The 22,753-nt window shown below is 37.2% G+C and overlaps 1 long non-coding RNA gene across 2 annotated transcripts in view; it reads left to right on the forward strand.

The window, feature by feature from the left end:
* The window catches only part of LOC122789768, a 78,910-nt gene that overhangs the window by 34,367 nt on the left and 21,790 nt on the right, over positions 1-22,753 (forward strand). Inside the window, exon 4 of one of the 2 annotated variants that reach the window (XR_006362881.1) lies at positions 6,210-6,316. The exons of the other annotated variant lie outside the window; for it this stretch is intronic. This is a non-coding gene — a long non-coding RNA (uncharacterized LOC122789768). Of the gene's footprint in view, positions 1-6,209; positions 6,317-22,753 lie in introns of those variants that run through there. 2 annotated transcript variants of the gene reach the window in all.

The following is a 22,753-nucleotide window of genomic DNA, read 5'->3' on the forward strand; positions in this document are numbered from 1 at the left end:
GTAAATTGGGTATTGTTATTCAATCTTCAACTGACTCATAGTTGCTCCAGTATGGCTTAGACCATATTAGAAACTTATTGAAGGACAATGGTTTCAAATTACATGTAAAAAGATGTAGCATAGTTCATTTTATTAAAGAAAACTGTTTTGCCTATCTTATAGGAGGTGCACCCCTTCAATCAGACACTTTTGCAAGGATCTGGGTACTCTTGTTAATAATTCCTTATCATTTGACCATCATGTCTCCATAGTTCAGAAAGCCTTTTATTTAGCTAATCTAATTTCCAAAGGCATCTCTACTAGATCCAAAGAAGTCTTAATTTCCCTTTACTCATATCTTATCAGAACTGTTATTGAATACAATACACCTTTTGGTATGTATTTATCTAAACATTATCACACAACTTGAGAGATGTCAGAGATTCATAACTAAAAAGATCAGTGGCCTCAAAAATCAATTAGGAGAGAATGGAATGGTAACCTTCTCTCTGTACTCAGTCTTTTGCAGACACATCCATGAAGATCTATGTCTAGCCTTTCATGCTATTAAAGGTCTGGGTCTATATTGTGTGATTGAAGAATCTGTTCTTCCAATACTTAATAATCGACACATATACACTAAATGCTGTAAACCGTGAATGGCCACATCCACAAATTTTTTCCTCGGGAAAGAATTCAGTTGGCTGTTATTGGGAATTGACCTTTTCTTCAATGTAGAGTAATCTCGGAGTTGGTATATTTAGTAAGGGGGGGTGGCACAGCCCCCCTACTTAATTATCATTTTAAAGTTTGTTTTTTATTTTACAACCACATGGATTTTTTCCTGAGGAAAAAATTTGAGGACGTGGCCTTTTGTGGTTTACAGCATTCGCTGTATGCGTGTCGATTATTATGTGTTAGAAGAAGAGATTCTTCGATCACATAATATAGACCCAAAAGATCCAACCCTTTTGATCTCTTATTCCTTTCCAGAACTAATGGTATATTAAATAGTTAGTTAAAGGAACAAAACCTTTGTCAGCAGATAAATAAGACACAGTGTGATAGATTCACATCCTAAAGTATCTCTCAGCTCTGAAACAAACGTCCACTACCTGCCAAGGAGAGTAGCGCCCTTGTCACCTTCATGGTAAACCTAGAAAATTGGATGGACTGCAGCATATTTTCTCCTGCTCTCTCTTGTCTTTCCCTTCTTGAGGCTAGAGGGAAGTTTTGAATAGACTTTTTTTGGCCAAGCTTATAATTGTCTGCAGACTAATGGTCTACTGCTTACCTATTAATCTAAATCACCAGTAGCCCTGGATGTAAATAACATTAATTGTATTTTTGGTATACCAAGTACAGTTCAGGACTGCACTAATAATCCATAGGGCCAGCAAATGAACTTTTGTTATTATGGTCATCTTTTGAAGTGACATTTATGGGATATTTTCAAAAAAAGCATCCATAAGCCTTAAATGAAGGTAATACAAGCTTGAATGGAGGTGAATTTGAGGCTACCCATCTAATTATCTAGGTTTACCTTGAAGGTGGCAAGGATGCTGCCCTGTGTTACTCGTAGTGAAAGTAGTAATTCATCAAGGAGCCTTCCACTCCAGATACATACTGCCTAAGGTTATACTGTTACCTAAACCTAACAAAGTCCCATATCTTACAACAAATTATAGGCCCATCTCACTTCTCCAGATGGAAGTTAAGATATTTGTGAAAATTCCAGCTAGTCAACTAGAAAGTTATCTTGCAGGTAATTCCTCTTAATCATCAAGGCTTTATAAAAGGAAGGAAAGGCAGTCAATATTTGATTAGGTTATGGCTTAACACACAGACTTGGGCCTTATATGCAAGTGTCATTTTGGTGGCACTGCTGAAAGGTTTAAAAAGTACTTGACTCTGTCCAGTGGTCTTTTCTTTGTGCAAGAATGCACACTATTGGCAATCTAATAAGGTTTATTAAATTCTGAAAGGTCCTGTGCAATAACTCACTGGTTGCAATTTTTCCAATAATCTTCAAACAGGGAGACTTACCCTATATAGTATTATTCATCAAAGGTGTCCACTTTTCCCACTGATATTTATTTTAGTGGCCCTTAAAGTGGATTTTGTTTTATGCAAAAGTGGCCCCCAAGCCTCTGATTGCTTTTAACTAACATTTCAAGGTCTCTTGCTCATTTGCAGATGACTGTCTGACCTGATTATCAAACCCAGGTGAAACTATTGGTTCAGTGCTATCAACTCTTGAACAATTTGCTGGCATGTCAGGGCTTACGCTTAATAGGAAAAAAATCTCAGATCTTACTTCTTAATCAATGAACAAGTAACATACTAAGTTATGTGACCGGTTTCCCTATTCCTGTAGTTGGGGAAGCAATTTACCTTGGAATTAAAATGTCAAGTCATCAACAGAAATTGATTAATCTTAATATTACTCTGGTTATACATCAAGTAGGAGCTAAAATATCAGCTTGGTGTAAACAGTTTATTCCATTCCTGAGCAGAGTAATAACTGTGAAAACCACAATCTTCCCAAAGGCTGTCTTCATATTGAGGTATCTGCCTCAGGCCACATTTTCCATTCGCCTTGACTAAATTCAGAGTATAGTAGCCTCATTTTTATGGCAAAAGGTTGCCTCTAGGATATGTAGGAGTAAACTTTTAGTCACAGAGAGTAAAGAATATTTGTGTTTTCCTTCATTTAAACATTGCTTCATAGGTTTTATAAGGGATATGTTTATGACAGCCTGCACACTGCCTCAACCAGTTTGATGGAACATTGATGTCATGAATACAGGCAAAACAACTTAAACAGCATCTGTTCAAAACAAAATGTGGGATTTGGGAGGAATTGATCTTTGGATGGAGCACAAAGCATGGGGGCTGTGAGTGGGTAGGAGGGAATATCCAGTCGCTTACATTAGAATCAAGAATCTGGGGACCTCTACTAGATAAAATAGGGGGAAGGAGTTTATACTGGGAGATAGGGATAACTGTGGCAATTATACACGTAAAGGATATATGGGATACAATACATAAACAGATGTGTTCATTTAATTAGTTAAAGGAAAGGTTTCCTCACCTGAAGGTATCTTAGTGGTAATATTTGCAATTGCAACATGCAGTCTGAAAGTTTTTTAAGACCATAAAAAAATAACAGATAATTAGAATGCCTGGTAAGCTATGTCAGTCATGGTATTGGGATACTGAGCAACATATCAAGGTAAGTCCTATACGTGACTTATTGGTGAGAGACAATGCACCTCTTCGAGATGTATATATAAGACAACAGGGAAATATGCTCAACTGTCAAATCACTGAGACAGAATGGCAGGCTAGTCTTTGTTAGTCACCTTCTATGGAATCTTAGATTTTGTGCAATTTACAGTGGTTACATTAGCATATACGTGGCACGATCCCTAGAAGTTTGAGCAAAAGGAGCATAATCCAAAAGTAAGGCTTGTTGGAGATGTTCACCAAAGGCTGCCAATTATTGTCACATGGTCTGGGAATGTCCATGTCTAACCCAGATTTGGTTATGATTTATGCAGTATATTTATTTTACTATAAGATTCACCCTTCCATGATGGAAAATGTTAGATACTAGTTACTTGGGATTAAACAAAGGGGTTTTAGGATTACTCAGGTTACATTTTACTGGATCAGAAGCAAAATTTCAATCATACTTTCCATTATCTTTAATAGTTGGAAAGTTATTCCCTCTGACTGGAACAAACTGAGTCATATACTTGCTTATAAACTGTGGTCATGGTTCAATATTTATATATTTAGTTATAAACAGTGGTCATGGTTCAGTATTTATATATCTACTTATAAACTGTGGTTGTGGTCAGTATTTATATGCTTACTTATAAACTGTGGTTGTGGTTCACTATTCATATACTTATAAACTGTGGTTGTGGTTCACTATTCATATACTTATAAACTGTGGTTGTGGTTCAGTATTTATATACTTATTTATAAACTGTGGTTGAGGTTCAGTATTTATATACTTATTTATAAACTGTGGTTATGGTTCAGTATTTATATACTTATTTATAAACTGTGGTCATGGTTCAATATTTATATATTTAGTTATAAACAGTGGTCACAGCTCAGTATTTATATACTTGCTTATAAAGTGTGGTCATAGTTCAGTATTTATATACTTATAAACTGTGGTCATGGTTCAATATTTATATATTTAGTTATAAACAGTGGTCATGGTTCAGTATTTATATATCTACTTATAAACTGTGGTTGTGGTCAGTATTTATATGCTTACTTATAAACTGTGGTTGTGGTTCAGTATTTATATACTTATTTAGAAACTGTGGTTGTGGTTCAGTATTTATATACTTATTTATAAACTGTGGTCATGGTTCAGTATTTATATACTTATTTATAAACTGTGGTTATGGTTCAGTATTTATATACTTATAAACTGTGGTTGTGGGTCAGTATTTATATACTTATAAACTGTGGTCATGGCTCAGTATTTATATACTTACTTATAAACTGTGGTCATAGTTCAGTATTTATATACTTACTTATAAACTGTGGTTGTGGTTCAGCATTTATATACTTATAAACTGTGATTGTGGTTCAGCATTTATATACTTACTTATAAACTGTGGTTGTGATTCAGTATTTATGTACTTACTTATAAACTATGGTCATGGTTCAATATTTATATACTTGATTATAAACTGTGGTCATGGTTCAATATTTATATACTTGATTATAAACTGAGGTCATGGTTCAATATTTATATACTTGATTATAAACTGTGGTCATGGTTCAGTTCTATGTTAGACATGGAGCAATGACACGATTATTAGTTCAGTTTTTATACTGTTTGGAAAGACCACAGTTGTTATATAATAAAATGTCCTCTGTTATTCTAAGGATTGATATTACTTTCTCTCTTTGGGGGTTATTTGTATTTGGGATATTGAACTAAAAGTTTGTAATCTGTTTTATGATAAAGTTTATAATTCATACTGTCCAGCATATATGGTTATAGTTGCGTGTATGATGAGATTGTATTTTATGATTTATTAAGTGTTGTTTAACTGCTTCTTGTTTTTATTTATATGTTGATGTACGGAGGCTGAATGTCACCTGAGTTACCTTGTCATATAGTGATTTTGCTTACTAAAGAAAAAAGAAAAAACAAAACAAAGTGGTATTATATTCAATGATGGATCTTATATCAGTTAAGTAAAGGAGAATTAAGACTTTTTTGAATCTAGAAAAGATGTCTCTGAAAATTAGATGAGCCATATAGAAGGCAATCTGAACTACTAGGGTGATAGATGGCGAAAAGATAAGACATTATCGACAACAGTATTTAGATCCCTTACAACAATGTCTGATTGCAGGAGTGTGTCTCCTATATAATATGATATGGAAATGTTTTGTTTATCAAAATAAGCTGTACTACAGTTTTGTGTTTAGTTTAAGAATATTGTCCTTTCACCAGTCATTAACATGGTCATAAAGTTACCTTCTCGAAGTGTTATAATCTGTACAGGAGGCTGTGAGATCCCTAGTGCTGTGAAGTAGGTAATCACAGGAGATATTACATGCCCAGAACTGGGCCCTAGTGCTGTGGAGTCAGTAATTGTAGGAGACATTATATGCCAAGAACTGGACCCTAGTTCTGTGAAGTAGGTAATAGCTGGAGACATTATACGTCCAGAAATGAGTGTGCTTTATAAATACTGTGTCCATCAAGGAAAGGTAATCAGTCTTTAGAACATTAATTACAGTTTTAAGTATTGCTATCTACGTACAATACAGTGAACCAGTTGGTAAAACAGATGCACATAAAAACAGCAGCATAAAAATAATATTTTAGTCATTTAAGGCAGATATAATTTTTTTGACTTCCTGCTGTGATTATAGTCACACTAGAACCTTCAGAAAATGTTAATGTATGTGAGACTTTTATTAGTGTCTGAAACATCATTTGTTGTTAAAACCCAGTAGCAGCTAAGGAAATCGACATCTGAGCGCAAAATGTCTCCCATATATGAAGGGAGTAAAAACTGCAGCTGTTGTCATTGTATTATGAGAGCTAAATACTGAATGGTTTGCTTGCACAGTGTATGACAAGCCAAGTTGTTCATTCGTTATGACTGGCTGCCTTAAAGTAGCTATGAGCTAGGGTTCTGCATTATTTCTCAGTGTAACTCATGCTTTTTTCCTTTTAGATTTTACAAGACTTGCAAATATAAACAGCCAAGCTTAACATGAATTACATTCTAAAGGGGAAAAAATCATATTTGCATTGATTTAACCAATAAACAAGAGGATTTCAGCTACAGGAAAGGTATCCAATTCAATGGGCTCTGCTTACCTGTGAACATAATCAATTGTTGGTTTTCCTGATTGTGCACGTAATTAAACATACATATAATTTCCTCCTTCATAAAATTCCTCTGTGCTTGTATTTTTGCACAGCTGATGCAAACCCCACTCTCTTAGGCTTTTTCCTCCACTGTCCTGAATTCATACCATGCTTGCAACATAATTGCATTTTACTCTCACCGGTGGAAAGTCTAAGCTTGCTTGTTGTCACTTACTGACAGTCATTTGGAGCATTCAGGAAATGTATTAAATTATTAGACAGTGCCAGTATCATTTGGAAGCATTTTAAAAAGATCAGTGTGGCTCAGAAAATATCTGTACCAAATATAAAATGTATGCAAAAAATGAAACCACATCCATGATAATCATTGGAAAATGAATCATATATTACCACATATTGACAGTGATTTTATGTTGTAATAAATTACCATTTTATTGGCTGGGAAAGAGCTAAATCTTCACTGAAGTTTAATATAGTTGGTCTTTCTTCTAGCACAGCTGTAGTTCTGGAACCAGATATCTTGATCAGAGGTCATCTCTCTCTTACCCTGCAGTTGTCCTGCTGAGAAGAACTAGAAGGTTGAGGGGGCCTCTCACAAATCGCCGGAGTGCTGTATGGCTGTAGTTTGTTTGTGCATATGAACCTAACATGAGAGCTGTATTTCATAGGGTACCACCTAGTGATTCTGTATTTCTACTTGGAAACTTAAGCTGTCAAGTATGGAAATATTTGGAGTGGCATAATTTGGAGGAATGGCCCACCCATATGAACCTAAAGGGTGAATGGTTACAGGAATTCAGTATTTGTCATGGATTGTCCATAACAAACTCCCTGTTCTAAAACAACACTGCTCATAGCTTCTTCTTCTTCTTCTTTTGGCTTTTCCCGGTTAAGGGTCACCGCAGCGGATCACCTGTCCGCTCATGATTGGCAGTGGAGTTTTACGGTGCCGAGTTGACAGCCCGGCGCCCAACCTTCCACAGAAGGCACACACATGCACACACTCACACCTAGGGCCAATTTAGAGTGTCCAATCCACCTACAGCATGTCTTTGGGATGTGGGAGGAAACCGGAGCAGCTGGAGGAAACCCACGCGACCACAAGGAGGACATGCAGACTACGCACAGAAGGCACCCCAGCCGAAAATCGAACCGGAGAACCTCTTGCTGTGAGGCGACAACGCTAACCGCTGCACCACTGTGGCCGCCCAACACAGCTAGGGAGCAAAAAATCAAAAAAGGGCAAGTTACCTCCACAAAGAGACCAGTCAGCAGTGGCGTTCCCCAAGGTTCTCTGCTGGGACCTCTCCTGTTTGTCATCTACCTTTCTGAAGTAAAAGCCAATACCAAAGTACACTGGCTGACTAGGTATGCAGATGACTAAGCTAGGAGCAGTCACTGAATTCCCAAATGACTTAGCCATCCTGCAGGAAGGTTTGTCCCAAATAAATAACTGTGCCAAAATCGTGGACTGAAACTAAATGCTAAAAAATGCATTATTGTATCCTTTGGGCAGTCATCTACCACAGGGAACTGCTACATTGACAATATACCCTTAAGAGTTGACCCAGTTGTTCAGGATTTAGAAACTAATGTGGGCAGTGACCTAACTTCTGACCAACACTTGTTGATTTTTGGAAGAAAGTCCTTCTATATTGCAGGTCTATATTATATCCTCGAATGCTTAAAAAAGCAAATGCTGATTGATCAAACTTATTTTCACGAAACTGCAAAATATCGAAGCAGCAGAAACTCGATTTTTTTCCTAGGGAAAGAATTTGGTTGTCCATTTCTGTTGCTTCGGTATTTTCAGTGTTATGGTGGAAAGTTACTGGTCGGATTCAGGTAAGTGTGCGATTGTGTGGATGTGAGTGTTAGGGTGATTTAGTTGAGTTAGGGTTAGGGCTCAGGTTAGGTGTGTGTGCGATTGAGTGGACATGAGGGTTAGGGCAGATTTAAGAGAGTTAGGGAGCGGGTGAGGTGAGTGTGCGACAGTGACGGACCTTAGGGTTAGGGTTTGGGTTAAGGTAAGTGGGTAGTTAGTGTGTGTGCATAGTTTAGTGTAGGGTTAGGTATCAGATTTTAGGTGTATGTGTGTAGATTTCTGTTTCTTTGGTGTGCTTGTGTTGTGTGTATGTGTTTTGGATCAGCGATTTTATTCCCTGGGAAAAAAATCGCTGATCTGACAGTTCGAGATTGTAAGCTTTCACTTAAATTAGGTCGATCAATCAGCGTTCACTTTTTTAAGCATTCGATGATATAATATAGACCCTATATTGCACAACTTATAAACAAAGGGATTGTGTCTAGAGCTAGGAATGTCATTGCCCCCCTTTACTCAGCTGTCATTAGGTCAATCATTGAAGATAACCCCCCCCCCCAAGTCCAGACACATGCAACAACTGGAATGCCCACAAAGATACCCTACTAAAAGGACACAAGTCCTAAACAACATGTCCTACATGGACAGACTCAAGGCTCTGTCACTTTACTGGGTATTCTACAGACTGCTAAGAGGGAACCTGTGTCTGGCATATAAGGCATCCTCTGACCCATTACTAATGGATTTACTGCATATCAGCACATCAGAAATATTCAGCCTAGGGATCTAAACCTCTTCTGCAACATCAACAGAATGGTTTGGTGGGACATGCATATCTTGCAGAGGATACCACTGCACTGGAATGGACTCCTCATCCACATAAAAGAAAGCTCATGCCTGTCTGTATTTAAGTACAACTTGGATCTATGGATGGGAAACAGAACATTTACCCAAGGACTACTCCTTGTACTAATAATGGAGAGAGGTCGCTCTTAAATGCTTTATCCCATGCACAGGCACCCTCATATTATCTATGGTATGATCCGAGTTATTCTCATTAGAGATGATATATAATTTTCGACCATGAAATGGGTAAGGCCAACCTGTAACCAAATGGTATAGGTTACTTCAACCACAAAAAAGGGAAACTGGCTAGGCTTAAAATGACCCACAAGGGCAGCTAGCCTAGCACTTACCTATTTGAACCTATGAAGCTATAAGTGTACCTGGTACCAGAATGCTTTTGGCCTAAGTTCAACATTCAACAACCAGCTTTGTAATCACATGATCAGGCCTGAGGCTATATGTTCTGTACACTCATGTTAAAAGAGATACTGAGTTGTCATTTGTTCAACACTTGGTAGTTTGTTGGGTCACATGTTGGAGTAATAGCTGGACAAACCCAAGAAACCCAAACAAGTGCTGAGGTTATCCTTATAATACCTAGAAGGTGTTATTTTGTAGGACAAGTTAAACTCCCACCTCTAGAAGAGCATTTCTGATATGATGGAAGAGATCAGGAACATGGAGCTGCAGGACATAATGGATACTAAGCCTAGGTGGACCACGTTCAAGTTCTTAATAATTCAGGCTGCAGCAAGGAATTGTGGACAAAAGGCGACCGGCACTTTTCATGCCAGTAAATGCACGAATCAATGGTGATGGAAGACACCAAGTTGGAGAAAGAGACATTCTGTGCAATACTGAGGGGTGGGGGTCTAAAAAAATGTGATCATTACATACCACCAAGCTTGGAAAGCAGCAGCCATCAGTGTCACTGAAGTGAAGGTTCAAGTGTAAGAGGAATCCAGAAAGACCACGGAAAACAGCTTTTGGATGGCCTCAAAGAAGTTCTAGTAAGCCATCCACAGACATAGGATGGTGGGAGGGTGCATCAGTGCTTAGGCTGTTCTCAACAAGACTGGAGAAACACTGATCTTGAAGAGGACTTTGTTGGGAGATGAAAGAAATATTTTTTGGAACCCAGTGTGCATACTCTTTTTTGGGAACACAGTACCAAGTGGAACGATAAGGCTGAGCCCATTTGTTTAGTTGAGGTTAATGTGGCAATTAAACAGACTTGTAGTGTAAAGGCTATGCTAGTGGATGATTTCTGGTTAAAATTCTCATAATGCTAGATATTGTTGGGGTATCCTAGTTAATGTGCCTTTTCAGTGTTGTGTGGAAGGTGGGGAAAGTACTTCCAGACTGATGAATTGGGGTTGTGGTCACTATTTTCAAAACATTGGACTGGATAGTGTTTTTCATTTATATGGGGATCATGCATCTTTCACAGACTTACTGTGCTCATTCACAGTGGGAGAGAGGATACTGACAGTCCAGGGGATCTCAAAGCAGAGCTGCTACTCCTCTGGGTTGAGCAGAGACAGTTGACTTGTCTTGGACAATTGGTGAGGAAGCTTCACAAGCATTCCACATGGTAAATATTACAGGCCTGACCCAACTGGAAATGGCCCCAGGACAGGACATATGGGGGAGAATATATTTCTCAGCTAGTCCTGGAATACCTGAAAATTCCTTTGGATATGCCACTAACTATTGCATTGGATAAATTTGTCTGCCCTGTTCAGCTGGCTACCTTCACAACTTTCATCACAACAATCAGTTTAGAAAGTTATAGATGACTCTTCTTTTATTTTTATTGATCAGGGTTAATGTGCTATTATTTTTAATCAGTCATATAAAGATATCAATAGATTGGGTGAAAGAAAAGACCAGGGGTGATTGTTTGCCTACTGCAGATTTAAAAAATAAAATGTTTGATTAACAATGACAGAAATTGCCAGGATTTTGGTGCAGCTACCTTGACTCTTTAAATATTTGTGAGGCCTGTGCCCCATAAGCCCATAAAAGTCAGTTCCTATGAAATATATTGCTTACATTACAGTAGTTATTCACTCTGATAAACAATGTGCTGTTATGTACATTAACAATGATCATGTGATTCTTTCAGTCTCCCAACCCAGAGTGCTGAGTGCAGGACATCTAGTGTATGAACAAGCATTTCCCCTTGTTTAGGAAACTGTCTACCTGTTTAGTTTACTGGGTTATCCATCAATGACATCATACCAGTCCCCCCATTTCATCAATTTGCTAAAATCTTGCATTTTTGTTGTCACCTTAAAGGGGCAGCAGTGCCTCGGCATAAATCTGTATGGATGAAATAATTACAGTTCTGATTGTTTGCAGGAAGCAAATGATGATATTATAATATTGTGAAGGAACATGTCCTTTTATCCCCTATAATTATAAATTTGACACAGATAGACATCTCTCTCTGTCTGTCAGTCTCTCCTTAATTCATAATTCCTGTTAATTCTTCATGCAAAAACATCACCCTTTCTCAGGCAGAAATACTGTTTTATCTTGAAATTCCACAGGATTGCATCATAGTAGATTATGATCAGATCGTTGGGCATAACCAGTTTGTTATGTGCTCATGAAATAAATTCTAAGAAATTTACCTTTAAGAGCAAAGTTCAAGATGAAGGTGATTCTCTTGAAATCCATTTGAAGAAAGAATAAAATTGAATTATGATTCGTTACCCGATCATAATTCTTAGCTGTGCTGGTGCATCACCAGTTAGAGAAAAAAAAGAGTAGGAACATGACAACGACAGCAGCAAGAACTGCACCCCCTCATGACTTCGCTGTGACACACTTTTTTTTCTTTTGTGACAAGGTGATTTGGAAAGTGTATTACAGCTTTCAAATCAGTAAGAAGGTTCCGATGATACATGTCTGCAGTGGTTGATGTCTGTGTGGTAGCACTAGCCTAGGTATAACAATGGTACATAACATCTTTATCCTTTCGCCAGCTTCAGAGTTTAACCAGAACAATCCCTGTACTGCATATTTTAATATATATTCCTGACTTCATGTGACCGACTGATGATGTAATTTGGTCAAATTCAGTGCTAAAAAATCCTTCTAAAGTAGCTTTCATCAAACTTGAAGGTAATTTTTTTCAGTTGCATTTTCTTTTTTCTTCACATAGTCAAGCAAATGTAACCTTGGAAACTGCATAGCTGACAAACATTATATTTGTATATGTGGATGGAAAGCAATCTGTTCAACTTTCTACAGGGTAGGTAACACTTATTTTTATGCAAATGTCTTATGTAAAGTCATGTTTAGATCAGTCAGCGTAAAATAATGCTCCCCTATCACAACTTAGAAACTGTATCTGGAAGAAACTCTGAAGAATTATGGAAGACAACTTTACTTAGGTAGCTGCATGCCAGGTCCAGTCTAATAAAATGTTCTATCCAAGGTTTTCACGTGAATGGATGATACTGTCAGTTTTATAATAATTAGTACACAAAGCAGCTTTCTGAAGCATATTTAGTTTGAAGCAGCATTTGGTACAACTCAGCTTGACAACTTATTGATAGGAAATGCAAAAATCTTTCCATGTTCACTATCTCTGAAGGAGTGATATTTCACTCAGAATAATTAAAATCTCCCAGCATGTCAATCTTTGCATCATAATTTGTCAACTTTGATAGCTGAAATGCTCTAAAGCCCATAATATAAAGCCTTCACTGGCTGATAGCAATGCTCTTTCAAAACGTCTTTATGTTACAGAGGTAGTTGCAGTACAATTGAGAAACATTACAATACAGTAGAATGCAATAACTAATTTGCTTGGAAATAAATTTGCAAAAAGAGAGATATAAAAATTACTTGAAAATGTGCAGCTTATAATATTACTTGTATGCGGCAGTGCTCAGACGTTCAAGTAAAATGTTGGGGCAGTATTAGACAGTAATTGAAAAAGAACCAATATATTTTTGCTCCTAGAAACCCATAATAGCGTAGTATGCCAACATCTATCCACTTGCTATAATTTTTGTCATGGATTTTACAAAATTCCCAGAGAAAGTAATTCAAAGATGGGACATATGCATTCATAAGTAATCTCCTTAATAAGTCAGGTATTTAATCTGTATAGTTTGTTCTTTCCACACACGTATGTATTATTCCAAGATTCAGCTGTTGTATCTAAAAGAGTAAATTCCTCATGCTTTTGGTCATATGATGTTTCAAATGAAATAAAATACTTGAAATGGCATTTTAAGATTTTACTAATAAAGCATTTTTGGTGCTGGCAGAAGGCCTCTCACATAGCTATATACATTAGGTTATGCTTTATACACACCCCGTGCTCAAAGTAAAGAACCCCAAGGTCAGTGTGCTTTGGTGAAAAGTTTTCCTCCACTGATCAGTATGCACTCTGACTACTTGCATATTATTTGACAAGCAGCCAACATGCACCTTCACTACCTTTCAGTTCATAGGTAAGTACTAGGCTAGCTGACCTTGTGGGTCATTTTATGCCTAGCCAGTTTCCTTTTCAAAGGTGAGAATTAAACCCTGTATCTTGTGACTGTGGGGAAACACCTTAAACATCATAGCAATTCCCAACCATACAAACCATACTGCAACACAGGTTTATCCCCAGTAATGTTTTCAGTTGAATTTTTTCATAGCATTTTGTTATTTTAAATCCTTTAGAAATACAGATTGTGCTAGCATGTCTTTGCATGATCGACTGAAAGGCTGTATTCGCCCTTTCTACGCAGTAACGTTTATATATTTACAAGAATCTGCAACATACAGATGGAAAATAATTTTAGTTTCAAAGGTAAATAAAAGAACCATTAAATTGTTAATTCACAAACTTAGAGGAAAAGAAACAAATGCATACCGAAATACACATTTTAAAAATATTTCTAAAGTGAGTTCAATATACTTTGTGAAACAGAAGCATTTTGTCAGACTTCAGTGTTTTAGTACCTTTTCTATAAAATTAGATACAGGACATATTGACTAATAACAAGCACGTGCACACACACACATACACACACACACACACACACACACACACACACACACACACACACACACACACACACACACACACACACGCTGGTTGTGAACTTTTCAGATATATCGTACTGAGAAAGTTATGAGTAATCTGTTGCATTCTTACACCATTTCTAGCAGTTTAAGGTAAATTCAGAACACCATTATTTACAATCCTTTATTGGTCAAATAGAGAGTGGTCTATTCTATTTCATTCTCTGACCAGATGTAAGATCTCAAAGCAAGCAAATAATCCCTGTTCTCAAGTCAGTCTCGTTTATACGTTTATCATGAAGCATATCATTAAATTATTTGTTCTTCTTCTTGAAAAAGGTTTACAGTTACGGTTTTAACATTTGGATTGTTATGGCAGCACTGCTGCTCAGTCATAAGATGTCTGCCTCAAGCTCCTTGGTCCAAGGTTCTGGTTTGTCCTCCTGTTGGCATCTGGATGCATCTCTATGTAGTCCCCATTTTTTTCATGTGTTCTGCTTTTGTCCCATCTTCTAAAACACGCTAATTGATTAGTTACATTAAACTGACACATTATAGTGTGTTTACCTGGGGCCCAAGTCTAAAACGCAACTTACCTTGTTAAGAAACAAATAAATAAATGAATTAAAAACTGTCATATATACCATTTTCCTCTGTCAAAACTATTGCTCTGTCTTTCTGAATTTCTAGGCTATGGGTTGGTAGAAAGGAATGGAGAGTGAAACTATATAAAATTATATAATATTTTAATTTATGAAAGTAGAGCTGCAGTTCTATGTATGCATTTATAGAAAATAATACAATGTAAAAAGTGGTATATACTGAAATCGCTCATTTTTTGAATAATCAAACTTCTGTATGTTTGTTAAACACAGATTCTACTGTTTAATACATTTCAACCTCAACCACAACATCGTGGAAAATAATAATAATCAGAGCTTCCTGTATAATCATAGGTGTCTGGAAAATATTACAATAAAAATGTAGTGCGAGACATTGCGTTACTGAATACAGTTTTTAATGACATTTTAAATACGTTTATACTATTGCTTTTCTTTTTTTTCAACTGGCTCTAGTTTTATGGGCAAGCCATTACTGAGCAATTATACATACAATGAAAAGGCCTTTGATGTGGTGCTAGACCTTCGAAATAATGCATGTAAAATATGGGTTAGAGTGTTGCTAAAAAGTGGAGTACAGTGCATTCTGATTTTCTGAGTGTTCAAATGCAAAATGATATTAGTGCCATGTTTTCTAAAAATATGCACATTTTCCTTTTACTATTCACATGCACATTAGAACGTTGCAATAAGTAAAAGCCCTCCACATTAGGTAAAAACCCATGTGATAGACTATGGCCTAAATGAAATATTCTGTAATTTAGGAACTCTGAATGCTAATCAAGGAACACCTATGCCATACTCTATCATTTTACTCCATAAAATGTAAACTGACAAGCCTTACAGCTCATTGAAGTAAATGGCTGAAATAAACATTCTCAAATTTAATATATCTGTATCTGAAATATAGCAAACGTTAAGATAGCATATTAGCTTGGGCAATTCAGGGGCATACCTCTCAACCTCTTATCACAAGAAATCTGGACAAAGCCTAAAATAGTGGGGATCAAAGATCCAAAAATAGGGACAGATGTCAAATATCACTCTTATAAACTCAGAAAGTTGCTAAAAAACAGGATTTGTGTTAGCATGCGTTTTCTAAAGTCTGAAACTCAAATTTATGTCATTATTTAGTGACTTCAACTATCAGTAATTTATTAGAACACCATAAATTTTATAAAGAACAGACCAGAAATATAAGGCAACAATCTGGACATTCTGCGAAAATCTGGACAGTTGAGAGGTATGATCAGGGGTCAGATGGTGGGTTGCACAGTTGCAAGCACTTACCTATCTATCCATCTATCTATCTAGCTAGCTATCCATCTATTTCTAGTTGTATTTGTTCTAAAATCCATTTTTTGTTTATTTCAGTAATAAAAATATGAAAGGTCTCATAGATTCCCCTACCATATTAATTTTGGCGAGATATTGCCTCTCAAGTTTAGCCATTATTTTTGAGTTGCCTTATAGCTGTGGAGACAGTGGATACTAACACTTTAACAAAATCTTCCTTAAAACTGAATATAAACTACAATCAAAGGTTTCACAGATTTCATTAGTGAATAACAGCAGATCAGATTTATTTGCACTTTCATCAAATAATGTTATGAAAATAGCATGATGTGAAAACAGTACTAGAAGTAACACCATCATTGTGCCTGAATGAAATGAATAAGTTTATCTACAATTTATTTTAATCTCATGTAAATAGTTTTTAGTGTATATTAAGAAGGCAGCTGGGTCTCCTTGCTGTAAAATAAGACTTGCTTCATCTCACACAAATTAAATAATTAACCAATACTAAAGAGTGGATCAATAAAACTAATAACAATTATGGTGATTAATAAACGTACATCTGTTCTATAAAGATAAAGACATTTTTTTTTTATAAAACATGTTGGTAAGTCAGTCAAACATATAACAGTTTTATATAAGACAGTATTTAATGAAATGTAAATCTAGCCCATTACTGCTTATAGGTCCCTACAGTACAATTTGATCCAAAAAATCTTAAGGAAGATTATCCATCTGAAAATATTCAGTTAAAAAAGGGAAGTGGTTGCAGAAAAAACGGAGTACATGTTTGTACATGCTGTAATACAGCTTGTTAATTTGAGTAAACAGTGTCCTCTTGTGACAAAAGTGAAAAATACTTTATATTAATGAACTTGTAGTAGATGACTAGGCAATGTTCGACATAATTTTATGAGTTGTTTACATATAATTTAATCTATTTTATTCTCTTGTCAAGTAAAATAAAACGTTATCTGATATACAAAATATTAATAAAAGAATGCATTTATCAGATAATTTGTTTTCTACAGATCAGATAACCAAAAAATGATGCTCATATTTTCTCTTCTTAACTATATTTCAAATAAAGAATTGATTTGTAAGGTGGTTTCATAACCCTTGTGAATTCTGGATTTAAACAACGGCCACATAAAACTAATGGTTTACATAACAGTATTTGCATACCTCTTTATTAAACTGTAATCTATGATCCACAGGCATGTTATTGTTTTATTTAGTCAACCTTTTCATCTTGTGGGAAATTGCCCCCAGGGGCTGATTAACATGAATATTAACATAACCCTTTGGGAATACTTTATGTTATGGCTAGATTTATGTTTTTATTACACTTTTCTGATGATATAGTTTAATAGGTTTGAAATAGCTGCCATTAATGTAAAACAGGAAGAGTCTCTATGCCTGAAGTTGATGACTGGCTTACACACGCACACACACACACACACACACACACACACACACACACACACACACACACACACACACACACACACACTTACACAGAATCAGAGGTAGTGTTAGTGGCCCAAATGGTAGTGTGCTAAACTTTGATGCTAAAAGATCAGAAAACTGTGGGTTCTATTCCAGCACTTAGTAGCCTGATTCATTTTCCAGTACTAACACTGTTATGCAATACAAGGGGGTGCTGCATTCATAAATGTGCTGTCCTTTGACTGAGACAATAAACTGAAGCCCCAAATGCCTGATCTGGTGACATCTCAGGTGGATTAAAAGATGACAGGGCACTTAATGAGGAAATTAGGAGAACTTTTCTGGTGCCCTGGCCAAATTTTTCCTAGTTAATATGAATACCACCTTGGGTCTCTGCTGATAAGATGTTCCTGGCCAAGTGGAACTAACCTGGTCAGCAAAGTGTAAATAACCAATTTGTATCTGAAATATTAATCTCAAGTTTTAAAAAGCAAAATCAAGTAGAGAGATAGTAAAAGGGACACAATTTATACACAGATGAAATGAAGAACAGTATGTAAATCTTGAGAATTAAATAATTCCTATTGGTATCGATAGATGGGATGCATTGCAGTATAGCCTTATTTTTGTATCTTGGACTTACTGGTACATGCTGTAAGCCAAAGGTCTCTAATTTCAGTCACATCCACCACTTTATATTGCTAAATGAGAAATATGAAGCTATTGATAGGTGTTATCCTTCATATTTTCCAGAGTACAAAAAATGTGGATAAATTCATTCAGTATGTCTGTGGCCTGTGCCATGAACTGCAAGTTTAATATAAACTGATTTATTTTATGCAGCAGGCAATGCAGGATTTATGGTAATCTTCTCACAGGTGCTAGTACAAATCTGTTTCTCTTGGTCTCCGATTAATCATAGTAAATTGTATCTTCTTCCTTCAGTACTAATCTCATCCTGTTCCTGCAGAACCAGTCCAATCCTCTCCCACTGTACTAATCCAATCATATCCCTGCAGTACCAGTACCATCCTCTACCTACTGCACTAATCCAATCCTATTTCCTATTCCTGCAGTACCAGTCCGATCGTCTCCCTACTGTACTAATCCCATCCTATTCCCTGTTCCTGCAATACCAGTCCCATCATCTCCCTACTGATCCAATCATATCCCTGCAATACCAGTCTCATCCTCTACCTACTGTACTAATCCCATCCTATTCCCTATTCCTGCAGTACCAGTCCCATCCTCTCCCTGTTGTACTAATCCCATCCTGCTCCTACAGTAGAAGTCCCATCCTCTCCCTACTGTAATAATCTCATCCTATTCCTGCAGTACCAGTCCCATCCTCTCTCTACTGTACTAATCCCATCTTAGTCCTGCAGTACTAGTCCCATCCTCTCCCTATTGTACAAATGACATCCTATTCCCCGTTCCTGCAGCACCAGTCCCATTCTTTCCCTACTAATCCCATCATATCCCTGCAATATCAGCCCCATTTTCTACCTACTGTACTAATCCCACCCTATTCCCTATTCCTGCAGTACCAGTCACATCCTCTCCCTACTGTACTAATCCCATCATACTCCTGCAGTACAAGTTCCACCCTCTCCCTAATGTACTAATCCCATCCTATTCCTGCAGTACTAATCTCATCCTCTCCCTACTGTACTAATCCCATCATATCCCTGCAATACCAGTCTCATCCTCTCCCTACTGTACTAATCGCATCCTAGTCCTGCAGTACTAGTCCCATCCTCTCCCTATTGTACTAATCCCGTCATATTCCCTGTTCCTGCAGTACCAGTTCCATCCTCTCCCTACTAATCCCATCATATCCCTGCAATACCAGTCCCATCCTCTACCTACTGTACTAATCCCATCCTATTCCCTATTCCTACAGTACCAGTCCTATCCTCTCCCTGTTGTACTAACCCATCATATTCCTGCAGTACCAGTTCTATCCTCTCTCTGTTGTACTAATCCCATCCTATTCCTGCAATACTAGCCCATCCTCTCCCTATTGTACTAACCCCATCATATTCCTACAGTAGCAGTCCCATCCTCTGCCTACCGTATTAATGCCATCCTATTCCTGCAGTACCAGCCCCATCCTCTCCGTACTGTACTAATCCCATCATATCCCAGCAGTACTAGTACCATCCTCTACCTACTGCACTAATCCCATCCTATTTCCTATTCCTGCAGTACCAGTCCCATCCTCTCTCTACTGTATTAATCCCATCCTATTCCTGCAGTACTAGTCCCATCCTCTCCCTACTGTATTAATACCATCCTATTCCTGCAGTACCAGCCCCATCCTCTCCCTACTGTACTAATTCCATCCTATTCCTACAGTACCTCTCCCTACTGTACTAATCCCATCCTATTCCTGCAGTGCCAGTCCCATTCTCTCCCTACTTTACTAATCCCATCCTATTCCTGCAGTACCAGTCCCATCTTCTCCCTACTGTACTAATTCCACCCTATTCCTACAGTACCTGTCCCTACTGTACTAATCCCATCCTCTTCCTGTAATACTATTCCCTTTGCAGTGACCTCCATTGACCAGTGTGTGGTCTGACTACTTGTGTATTATTACACAATCAACCAGCTCACAGCTTCACTACTTCCCAGGTTTTTCTTTAATGTTTGATTAACCTTACTGCAGCACAGGTTTATCTGCAGTAATGTTTTCAGTAGAACTTTTTCATAACAATTTTCTAAATCCTTTTGGAGAACAGAATATGCTAGTGTGTCCCTGCATGATCTACTGAAAGACTGTGTTCTGCTTACAATACAGGAGAGGTTGTAAATACACAGGGGTATACAGCATACAGATGGAAAATAATTCTACTTCCAGAATTACATAAACAGTCAGTAAATGCTGCTTTAACAATCTCAGATGAAGAGAAACAAATAACTACATGCACAGATTTCTGAAATTAATTCAATGTACTTTATGAAACCAAAACGTTTTGTCAAATTGCAGTGTTTTAATACCTTTCCTCTGATATTAGCTACAGGACATGCTGTCTGTTTCTCTCCTATGTATGGAAGTTTCACTGAAACCAGTGCTAAAATCGTGCTGTATTGTACCATTCATCATTACTGTGTGCACCACCTCACTTGTGACAAGAAAACTTCAGTGCTATAGTTTGGGATGTTTACAGTTCCTTTCAATGCTTGAAATGTATCAAATAACATTGTACTGTGCGCCTTCGATCACTCCCACTGTCATTTTCAATATCTGTGTTTTATAGGTTTTTGTGTCTGTTGTGTGCCATTTAATTAATGTATCCAGTGCCGTGTAGCAGACCGTTCTTAATTATAAAGAGAAACAAACAAAGTTCCCTGTATAAAAGTTACTGTAAGAGGAAGAAGGTTTGACTAGTAAGGCAAGAAGATGATGCTATTAGTACTGCAGAGATAGGATGGAAGCATTGCTGCAGGGAATGGGTGGGAATAGCACTTCAGGAAAAGAATGGGATACGTACTGTAAGAATAGCATGGGGATATTACTGCAAGAAATGTGTGGGAATAGTACTGCAGGAAACAGATGGGAATAGTACTGCAGGAATAGGATAGGATGAGTACTGCAGGAACAGGATGGAGATATTACTAAGAATAGCATGGGGATATTACTGCAAGAAATGTGTGAGAATAGTACTGCAGGAAACAGATGGGAATAGTACTGCAGGATTAGGATGGGATAAGTACTGCAGGAATAGGATGGGGATATTACTGCAAAAAATGTGTGGGAATAGTACTGCAGGAAACAGGTGGGAATAGTACTGCAGGATTAGGATGGGATAAGTACTGCAGGAATAGGATGGGGATATTACTGAAAGAAATGTGTGAGAATAGTACTGCAGGAAACAGATGGGAATAGTACTGCAGGATTAGGATGGGATAAGTACTGCAGGAATAGGATGGGGATATTACTGCAGGAAATGGGTGGGAATAGTACTGCAGGAAACAGGTGGGAATAGTACTGCAGGAATAAGATGGGATGAGTACTGCAGGAATAGGATGGGAAAGTTACTGCAATCTCTCTTAACTGAAATACAAATAATCTTATTAAAACATCCTTCAGATATGTTGCACAGTATAGCCAAACTACTGCAAAACAAAAAAGATTGTTATATAACACATTATTATTTTGCAGGGGCAAGACTCCTCTTGAATTTCCTTCAATGTGGATGCTCCTACCCTGTATACCTGATCTCTATATATGTTAATTCTGAGGTTGCACAAACTCAAGAGACAATGGAAAAGACATAAAACAAAAATAAAAGTGCCCTTTTCCTGTTCTCTGACTCCCACAACCAAAAACCACATCATTGCTGCCGTGACAAGCCCATTTGATAAAAACATAAAATCCTGCCTACTGAATGAGATAGTTTGTGACCTGATAACAAACCACACAATCAGCAGTACTACTCCTGACATGATGGTTTATATAGCCCAGAAGAAATTAATTAATCTTTTATTGCCACTTTACTTCATCATCATTGTTATTACAAGGGGAAATTTGATTTAGCTCATGCGGGTGGGGTATTACCTGGCTAGTTTAAATTTCTAGACAAAATTTCAGTCTTTATTAGCTGGGGGAAGGGAGCACAGGATAAGTTTTTAAAGTGAAGAACAGATTAAATTCAATTAAAATTCATGAGCAATGCAACAGATATGGATATGTATTTATTCATTTATTGTCAAAGAGCGGGCACATCAGACTAGAAAAGCATTGTTGCCATACTGTCCAATGTTGTTTACCTTACTTTTATATACCTTTTGTTGGAGAACTGCATTGCTGTTATTTGTTCCACTGAACATATAGCAGTTAAAATTTTTATTGGAATGAAGAAACTGAGCTGAATAGTTCAGTGAAGTAAATTGTTGGTACAGTGTGCTGGTTTGCAATTCTTTTATTAACAATGCCTCTTCAGAGCTAGCTAGGGTCTCTTATTTTTGAAGTTATACTGACAGTAGCCCACTAGAGACATTTTTACATACTATTTCTCTGACAAAGATGTGTACTGATAGTTAGCAACTGATTATCATGTCTTTCTTTTTGAATTTTTTTGGGTTCTGTTCTCTTCCTTACCGTAGTACCCAGCCACCAACACATTATGCCAGTTTTTGTGAGAGCTATACTAGCTGCCTATTGTACATACTGTAATTTTGAAAGTTCTCATCATGGTTTATGTAGGCCTACATGAACTGGGCCCCCCCCTACCTGCAAGACCTTTTGGCTTGAAACTGATTGTCTCATTCCTTGTGCTCAGCCCCAAGGACTGCTGCCACTGTTCCAGC

The sequence above is a fragment of the Protopterus annectens genome, chromosome 1.part2, assembly GCF_019279795.1.
Source record: "Protopterus annectens isolate FY-2018-M chromosome 1.part2, PAN1.0, whole genome shotgun sequence".
Lineage (NCBI taxonomy): Eukaryota > Metazoa > Chordata > Ceratodontiformes > Protopteridae > Protopterus > Protopterus annectens.